The following is a 10,487-nucleotide window of genomic DNA, read 5'->3' as shown; positions in this document are numbered from 1 at the left end:
TGACTCTCTCTCTCTCTCTCTCTCTCTCTCTGCTCTCTCCAACACGCTTCTCAACTTCAGACATACAGATGTGGTGATGAATTCATAAAGATGGTGAATGAAAGGAAAGGATATAAAACCTTATAGACATTGTTCTATTTTCATTATGAGAAATAACAATAATAAAGAGACTTGATAATTTTGCTGTTTTTACTAAAGAAAGCAGTCTTTTGTTTCAAATGTGCACATATGTACATTAGTACAAAGTTCAATAAGTATTACATTCAGAGAAATGCTCAACTTGATATAATATATCCTCCCTGGCTCTTTCCCTCTTTCTTCTCCATAACAACCCCACTACTCTCCCTCTCGCTTCCTCTCCCTCTCACTCTCTATCTCTCTCACTTCCTCTCCCTCTCACTCTCTGTCTCTCTCACTCTCTCACTTCCTCTCCCTCTCTCTCCCCAACCATCCCTGTCTCTTTCCCTTTTTCTTCTCCCTAGCACACCTTCTACTCTCTCTCTCTCTCTCTCTCTCTCTCTCTCTCTCTCTCTCTCTCTCTCTCTCTCTCTCTTTCTTCTCCAACAGTCCGTCATGCATGACCACAAATTTTTGATTCAGCTGACCCCCTTAATAATCAACTTTGCAGCAAAATGTTGGAAAATATGTCTACTTTTCACTTGCTTGTTTCCAGATCAGCATTTACCCGGAAACATTTCTAAATTTACGTTTTCTAACCCCACCCCCTAAAAGATTTTTGTTGAAGAATTTACCGATTGTTCAACTCTAACTTTTTATCACCTGTTTGTGTGTCGTTCGGTTCTTTTCAATATCCTACAAGCCTCACTAATTTGCATATTTGAAAATGACCGCCATTTCTCTGTGTTAGCTTGTTTCTTGGTGACAATGTTTCTTACTTATTTCCATCCTTTCCACTTTATAACTTACATAAAATGCAATATAATCATTTGAAATCATGTTTCATTTTCATTAATTTTATTCAATGTATTTAAACCTTACACTAATTAATTATATTTGTAATATACCAACTCAATACAATTGGAAGGCTATTGTATATCACAGTTAGCATTGTTAAGAATGATAGATTGCAATGATTGCTATGAACAAAAGAACATAGTTTGCCATAGCAAAACAAACTAATACTTTCACTCATATAAAACGGTGACTCTATAAACATCAAAAGATAATTATGATAGAAACAGTTGGTAATAAACTAGTAACCAAATTGACATCAATCTCTGTTTTTAGTATTAAGGAGTCCATTTACAGTGGAGTCTATGAATCATCATCAAAATCATCATCATCGCTCTCGTTGTCCACTTGTGATAGCTTTGTTCTGTTTGCACAGTCCCTACATCGACATGCATCAATGCATACAAGACCTGCTCCCTTGCAAGAAAAATGTTTTGTTAAGCAAGGAGATCGACGAGATGCTGTCTTACATCCACAGCTTGAGTACTCCATTAGGTCACGGCGTGCAGGTTGTCTGTCTGTCCAGTAGATGGACAGTGCACCATCAATCAGAGTCCAGCCATGACCACCGGAACTAGGGATGTCAGGATCAGTTTCTAAAGCACGTTTTCAGATTGCTGTCTGGTAATTTGCTCTTTCAACGTGTTGTCTTAGTGCATTTTGTGTTGGTGGTAGTTGCTGTGATTGGTGGCCTCTAACACAGAACAAAATGTACCTTGCATATTTTGTGCACAGTCAACATCATAGAGCAGAGTGGTCAAATGCTCACACTGATTGTGCAGTTCTTCACTCACTTCAAAGGTGGCTCCTGTTCGCTAACCTCCATCCCTGCCATCTTCTTGCAGCTCAGGATGATGGCTGCCCTCTCATGAGCTGTAAGGATCTGCCTCTACATTGCTATGTTATTTAGGCTAAAGCATATGATACCACCTGGGGTTTTGCCGTCCTGTTTATGGTCTGTTCAATAGTCTGATCAACAGGAATCTGACTGAATGGCTTTTGGGTTCTTTGGACAGCAAACTCGTCCTGCTGCATTGCATTTTCAATACCAGGATGTGTGTCACTGAGCTGCAACATATCTCACAGGTAGACTGTGAAATATTGTGCATAGTTTGTGTGATCATATGCAAACATCAAGGGTATCATCTTCTGTATGCATGCCTCGTGCAGTCTCCAACACGGAAGATCGAATGAATTGCAGTAAAAGCTCAACCATTGACAAGTATGACTCACAGAGGCAAATTAAGTCAACTTTCCAGTAACACCCTCTTTGTGACACAAACATTTCGAAAAGTTTATTGATAGATTAGTAGGTGTGCTTGAGGGGGGGATCTAGGTTAGATGCCATATCTCTACAGTTCTATTATACATACTCTCGAAACAGTTAGATGCAGTCAACACCACCATTGCCACCACCTGCAGAGGCAGAAGAAATATGTTATATTTAAATACTTAACACTATTTATTTGTAAACAATACTACTAAAATAAGAAAAATAATACCTGGCAATGGAACTGTGATTAAATGAGCGCCTCTTGATAGACCAAACTGGTGATATTACCGTCAAAAGTAGTACTACGGACAAGACTTCAAACAACAGGCATCAAACCCCCATAAACATGTTTTGAAACAATGCTAATAAATGCATTATTAGTTACTGTTTATAAGGATTCTAGGGAGCAATAAATTAGCAATGCCATGTAAGTTAATAGGAGACATATATATAAATGAAACAAGATCAAAGAAGAGTATTTGTTAAAATTACTTTGATAAAAAGGAAAAGAGGGCCCACATTAAAAGTTTTTGACAGGAAACTGAAAATGGCAGCCATTTTGAATTATGCAAATTAGCCATTTTCAAAAAGTGAGTCTTGTAGAATATTGAAAGGAACCAAACAACATAGAGGCCAGTGATAAATGTAAGATTTTGCCAATATGATAGTGAAACTCTAACTCAAAGTTGAACAATCGGTAAATTCTTCAACAAAAAACTTCTAGGGGGTGGGGTTAGAAAACGTAAATTAAGAAATGTTTCCGGGTAAATGCTGATCTGGAAACAAGCAGAAATGAAAATTAGACATATTTTCCAACATTTTGGTACCAAGAAAGTGAATTATTAAGAGGGGTCAGCTGAATAAAAATTTAGCCACATTGTATGATATCATGTAAAAAACTACAACCCTTCCTGGCTCTTTCCCTGTCTTCTCCCTAACAGCCCCTTTACTTTCTCTCTCTCTCTCTCTCTCTCTCTCTCTCTCTCATTCTCTCTTTGTCACCCCCTTCCCAACACCCACCCCCTTTGGTGTCATCAAGTTCCTCGTTGGGTGACTGGGTTCCGTTCTCAGCTAGCACTCTGCTGGCCGCGAGTTCGAATCTCCGACCAAACAATGAAGAATAAGAGGAATTTATTTCTGGTGATAGAAATTTATTTCTCGGTTTAAAGTGGTTCGGATTCCACAATAAGCTGTAGGTCCCGTTGCTAGGTAACCAATTGGTTCTTAGCCACGTAAAATAAATCTAATCCTTCGGGCCAGCCCAAGGAGAGCTGTTAATCAGCTCAGTGGTCTGGTTAAACTACAGTATATTTAACTTTTTGGTGTCACTGATGTCCTACCTCCACAGTATTCTCTTCCAGATAGGAAGTCATATGTATTCCGAAATTAAGTATGGTAAATTCGTAAAGTTACTAAGTCTACGGGAATAACCAGCCCCATTTCACTGGCAAACCAGACCAATTTTAGGGAAGCCCTTCCACACCCTCCCTCTTTAGTGCTAGTGATGTCTTACACCCACAGTGTTCTTTTCGAGATAGTAAGTCATATGCATACCAAGTTTGGTTGAAATTGCTCAATGCGTTTCAGAGTGTATATGGAACATATATAAGAGGTGTCAAAGAAACGAGCAGGTAAAAGTTGCTGCTACTTTATTACAGATCCAGGCAGTTTATATAGTGGCCGACTGGCGCCGGTCCGCGAAAGACAATGGAATTGACTGTGACCTGAGGTCGAAACAATAAACAATAATATGCAGTGAACGAGTACAATTTACAATACAAAACATACAGAACTTCAATATGGATACAGTCTTGATGCCTGTGAATGAAGAAACAAATGATACACAATGTGTGACATTTGTATAAATACGTATAAAAATAAAAATGGTTAAAAATGCGTGACCTGGCACGTTTTAGGCGTGACTAACTGAGTTTGAAGAAAATGGGAAGTCACCAAAGAAAACATGCTCAGCGGAGACTTAATTAATGGCGCCGAAACACTACGCTGGCGCCGATGTGGTGACTTTACAAATACTCCCCAAGACGAGGGACGCGTCTGACTAATCATTGTATCTGCTGGGACGCTGAAGGGTGCCGTGGCTCCTTGAAGATAACGGAGGGTCTCCGCCTGTGAGGCTGCTGGTTGGGCGGTCCTTCCTGGGATCGACGCGCGCCCGGCATCTGGGGTGAGGTGTGCTGGAGTGTGGTTGGGCGGAAGGGGTGCTGCGGCGCTGCTGGTGCTCTCCGACAGAAAGGTGGGCTTTAAGCGGTCTATTGAAACCCAGTCGTCCTTCCCAGGGAGTGCCAGCCAGAACGCCTTGCTGTTCCGCTCCAGCACGCGGAAGGGTCCCCTGTAGGGCTTGGTTAGTGATGGACAGATGGTGTCGACTCTGACGAAGACGTGGGTGGCGGATGACAGCTGTGGCAGCATGAAGGTGGTTGATTTGTCGATGTATGAGCGCCTGCAAGGGGCGAACTTGCCAGCCACGTCGCGGAGCCTCTGCAGTGATGGGGAGTGGCGTTCATCTGTCACGAGCTCACCCGGCACCACGAGGGGTTCCCCGTAGGTCTGTTCGGCTGCAGACAGGGTTCCGTCGGCTCTGGGGGCGGTTCTCAACCCGAGGAGGACCCACGGCAGCTGATGTTTCCAGTCCTCGGCGGTGCAGCGGGCCATGAGGGATGACTTTAGGGGCCTGTGGAAACGTTCGACCAGGCCGTTGGCCGCTGGGTTGTACGCCGTGGTGGTGTGATGCGTGGTTCCCAGCAGTTGAGCCAGGGCGGACCACAACTCAGAGAGGAAGGCGGGCCCTGTCGTTGTGATGTGATCAGGGACGCCGCCGGCTAACCCAACTGGAGCAGGGCCTCGGCGCACGCGCTGGCGGTGGCTTCTTGCATGGGTGTGGCTTCGGGCCACCTCGCCGAACGGTCAACCACCGTCAGGAGGTATCTGGATCCGCCTGATGGGGAAGGGGCCCAACGACGTCAATATGGATGTGGCCGAAGCGGCGCTCTGGCTGCGGGAACTTGCCTACCCACGACTGCGTGTGACGACCCACCTTACTGGTCTGGCACTGCAGGCACTGTTTTGCCCAGAACGTGGCGTCCTTTTGCACCCCGTGCCAGACGAACTTTTTTGAGAGCAGTTTGGCTGTGGTCCTGCCGGAGGGGTGTGAGAGTCCGTGAATTATGTCGAATATCTGGTGGCGGCGTGAGGCTGGAACCAAAGGGCGGGGCTGACCTGTGCTGATGTCGCAGAGCAGGCTCGGGCCTTCGGGGGCGAGGGTCACGTCCCGCCACTTGAGGGACGTGATAGCGGTGCGGTGTGCTGGGGTTTCTGGGTTAGCGGCCTGTTCTCTGGTGAGGTCCTGGTAATCTACACCAAGCTGCACTGTGTTCAACTCGACTCTGGAGAGGGCATCTGCTACGGGATTTTTCTTGCCGGGAGGTACCTGATGGAACAGGTAAATTCGGCTATGGCTGAGAGGTGGCGCTGCTGTCTGGAAGACCATGCGTCCCCTGCTTCGTGAAGGCGTGAACCAGTGGCTGATGGTCTGTGAAGATTGTGAAGGGCGTCCTCCAGGAGGAACTTGAAGTGCCGAACTGCGCGGTACATCGCGCAGAGTTCCCTGTCGAAGGTGCTGTAGCGGGTCTCTGCGGGATTGAACTTCTTGCTGAAGAAGGCGATGGGCTGGGGGCGCCGTTGATGATTTGCTCCTGAACAGCACCGCAGGCAACGTTACTGGCATCTGTCGTCAGCTGGAGGGGGACCTTGGGATCCTGGTGTGCCAAGGCAGTTGCCTTGGCGAGGGCGGCCTTCGTCAGGGAAAAGGCCTGCTGCTGGCTGGGTCCCCAAGACAGGGACTTCGGTTGGCCTTTTAGGACTTCCGTCAGGGGGGCCGTGGTGTGCTCGATCCCGGGGATGAACCGCCTGTAGAAGTTTACCATCCCAAGGAACTCCTGGACGGCCTTGACGGAGGTGGGGGTCGGGAACCTGGCTAAGGCTGCTACTTTCGATGTAAGAGGGCGGACGCCTGTCGGAGACACCTCGTGACCCAGGAATTCTGCTTTCTGGACGCTGAAGGTGCACTTGTCAAAGCGGACGACGAGGCCGTTCTCTTGGAGGCGCTGCAGGACTGCCCTGATGTGTCTCTGGTGTTCGCTGTGAGACCTGGAAAATATGAGAATGTCGTCGACGTAGCAGACACAGAACTTTAGGTCCCCCAGGATGCTGTCCATGAGCCGCTGGAAGGTCGCCCCGGCGTTCCTCAGCCCGAAAGTGGAGAAGGCGAACACATAGGACCCAAAGGGCGTGATGATGGCTGTCTTTGGTATGTCCTCTGGTGCAACAGGTACCTGGAAATAAGATTTAAGAAGGTCCAATTCAGTGAATATTTTGGCCCCGTGAAAGGAGGCTTTGAGGTCCTGCATGTTGGGTAGAGGATAGTGGTCGGGCTCCGTTGCAATGTTGAGCCGCCTGTAATCGCCGCAAGGTCTCCAGGAGCCATCCGGTTTCTACACCATGTGGAGGGGGGAGGCCCATGGACTGGAGGCTTTCCTGCAGATTCCCATCCGCTCCATCTCTGCGAATGCTTTTTTCGCCTTCTGAAGGTGCTGAGGGGGAAGCCTTCGGAACTTCGCATGTGTCTGGGGCCCTTTAGTCATTATATGGTGGTATATGCCGTGCTTGGCTGGGGCCCCAGGGACTTGGCGAAGCTCAGGCTTGAATACCTCGGGGAACTCCGACAGTAGGTGTGCATACTGGTGGGGGGCGACGGCGCTGATGGTGGGTCTGGGTCCCGCTGTTAACGGGAGAGACCGGCAGGAGTCGGTGTCGAGGAGGCGCTTGCACCTCACTTCGACTAGCAGGCTGAAGTGCGCCAGAAAATCGGCCCCCAGGAGTGGGGTTCCTATGTCCGCGATGATGAAGTCCCAGGAGTAACTCTGGCCAAGGATGGTGCCGCGGGAGAGGATGGGGGTTCCGTTGGCGGCCGGGTCTGGTGTCTGGTTGCGGTCCTCTCTGGATGCCGGGAAGATCGATTTAAAGGCCCCTGTGTCGACCAGCATCATCCTGCTGGAGACGGAGTCGCGGACGTAAAAACCTACTGTTTTGAGCCCTGGGTTCTTCGGTTGCCATGGCGGCTTGTCCTGCTGGCCGCCGCCACCCGTTTTTGAACGGGCGAACGAGCAGGGCGGCAGGCAGTTTCGGGCGTCCTTTCCGAACCACTTGTGGTAGCGACAGAAGCCTGGGGACCTCCATCTGCTGTGGTTCGGTGGACGTCTGTTGGCGATGGCGTTGACGGGCTGCTCTACGTCCTCTTCAGGCTGGACGGAGCTGACCGACTGTGTGGCCGGTTTTAGCCGCTGTGAAGCCTTGACGGAGTCTGTGAGATGTTGCGCCGTTTCTATGAGGTCCTCGATAGGCATGGTGTAGGGGTGAGCGATTATGGTTGCATACCTCCATGAGGAGTTGGTGAAGGTAGATTTCCCGTGCGAAGCTTATCTCCTGTCGCTTCTTTGTGCCATCCAAGTCTGGTAGTGACAGAAGATCCACGACCATGCTCCAAGCGTCTCTTGAATTGAGGTCGTGGCATGGGTTTATGGCAAGGTCGATAGCACGGGTGGCCCGCTCGGCGATGGGCAGGGAGCAAGCTTCGAGGAGGAACTTTTTTGTGGCGCTGTATGTGAGGGTGTGTGTTTCAGGTACTCGCGAGATGAGTTTTCTGTACATGTCCTCCGGAAGGGCGTTGAGCACTGTGTCGGCCTGTAAGATTTCGTCCGTCAGGTCTGCCACTCTAAAGTGGCTCTCCACCCTGCGCAGCCACATCGATGGGTTCCCCTGGATAAAAGGCGGCAGCTTTACGGTGAGGGCGGCCTGCAATTGTGTTGCCCAGCCGTCGTGTGTTCGGGGCGCTGGTGTGGAGTTGCGGGAGGGTCTCGGCGGGGGCGGGCGCAGGTGTGATGGGAGGTAGGTAAACCTCCGAGTCCGCGAGGTCCGTGTTTAACTGCATGAAGGAGGGGATACCCGTCCATGCTCGCTCCTTTGATCTCTTACTGGGTGGGGTACTGCGCGTCAGTACGCACTTTGTGCGCCGTGGGTTCCGCTAGTGACGCTGGTGGGGTACGCCGACGAGAGTCAGCACGCTCAAACGCTGGTTACAGCGCCGTGTTTAGGCCGCTAAGAGCATTTTGGAGGAATCCTGGAGCCAAGACTAAGTCGCCGTGTCGGTCCGTTAATGGCTCCGGGATACTCCGGGGTCACCACTGTAAGAGGTGTCAAAGAAACGAGCAGGTAAAAGTTACTGCTACTTTATTACAGATCCAGGCAGTTTATATAGCGGCCGACTGGCGCCGGTCTGCGAAAGACAATGGAATTGACTGTGACCTGAGGTCGAAACAATAAACAATAATATGCAGTGAACGAGTACAATTTACAATACAAAACATACAGAACTTCAATATGGATACAGTCTTGATGCCTGTGAATGAAGAAACATATGATACGCAATGTGTGACATTTGTATAAATACATATAAAGTAAAAATGGTTAAAAATGCGTGACCTGGCACGTTTTAGGCGTGACTAATTGAGTTTGAAGAAAATGAGAAGTCACCAAAGAAAACATGCTCAGCGGAGACTTAATTAATGGTGCCATGAAACACTACGCTGGCGCCCGATGTAGTGACTTTACACATACACATACTTACACATACACATTCACACATACATACATACATATATATATATATATATATATATATATATATATATATATATATATATATATATATATACATATATATATATATATATATATATATATATATATATATATATATATATATATATATATATATATATATATATATATATATATATATATATATATATATATATATATATATATATATATTATATATATATATATATATATATATATATATATATATATATATATATATATGCATGTATATATATATATATTTTGTCATAAACTGACCTCAGCTTGGTGAGAAATTTAAACAAAATTATAATTGATGCTGCCACGAGACCAAGAAAGTCCAGTTTATGAGCAAAGGGAGAAATTATTTGAAAACTTACCTTAGATTTTCCTGGATATACCATTGAATGGGGAAGGTCGCCATATGGGAATTTAGAATTCTTTTACAAATTTACAGGGATTTATTTACAGAAACTTAGCAAATCAACAATGAGACACGACACAATATAATCACTAAGGGGCAGATTCAGAATAGGACACAGTGAACAATAATGCAATGATTTGGCAACAAGCAAGTGGATTAAAATGGGGCCAATCTGCAATACAATCAGTGCAATGATAATGATAACATTCAGTCTTGCCCTGATTACACGAAATAGTCTCAGGTAATGCAAATGATGGAAGTCCAGGATGGGAGAATAATTCATATGAACATTTGGGCCACAACGGAATTCGTTACTGACTGCGACCAGGAATTATCAGGATTTCGGTGGCATACGAGATACTGAAGCATGGATAGCGATCGTTCCGCGTGTGCATCCCTGAAAGAGACGTTCTCAGTTAGGAATGACGGTGTACACTGAAGGAGATGGAATTCCCCTATGAAATATCGCCCAATACCCGTTCTTAAATGCAAAACATAATGTAGCCTAGAAGATGATTACAATGAAATCACGTAGCTACAATCTGAGAATCGGAGCAGCGTCGGCTTTAACAATGAACACGTGATTGCACTCACACAAAGATAAAATTAACACTGATACAGCTCAACTTAAATAGCCCTTAAATTGCACTGGTGGAGGGGTAATTGATGGTTATCACGGGGTCTTTATTTGAATTCAAAGTACGTAAATGGCAAGGCATGGGATACAGGCAGGATTCTAACAAAGGGAGGATTGCTTTGTGGAGGAAGAGGTTAAAAGTTTAAAGAAATGGAATTTTAAAGAGTTTAAGTAAAAGGGGAGAGGGCTGGTCTTGACTACTTGCAAACGTACGAACCTTTTATGACTGTTATTGGCGCCTACAACCATTTCAGGTGTCATTTGAAGTCAGTCCAACCAGCGGAGCTGGAGAAAAATGTAGCGCGTCCGCCACAGATGAAATCAGAAGAGCGTCTCTCTGCTTTTCAAAAGCCTGGCGTCTTCGAGCGTCTGGCGTCGGGCCAACCCGTACCTGCAAGCATGTCAAAAAACCAGCAAGGAGGGCATAGGAAAAGCACACTTATCATTATATGCCTACAGATTAA

The sequence above is a fragment of the Macrobrachium rosenbergii genome, chromosome 41 (genome assembly GCF_040412425.1).
Source record: "Macrobrachium rosenbergii isolate ZJJX-2024 chromosome 41, ASM4041242v1, whole genome shotgun sequence".
In the NCBI taxonomy this organism is placed as follows: Eukaryota; Metazoa; Arthropoda; class Malacostraca; order Decapoda; family Palaemonidae; genus Macrobrachium; species Macrobrachium rosenbergii.
This window is presented reverse-complemented; position numbering follows the sequence as displayed.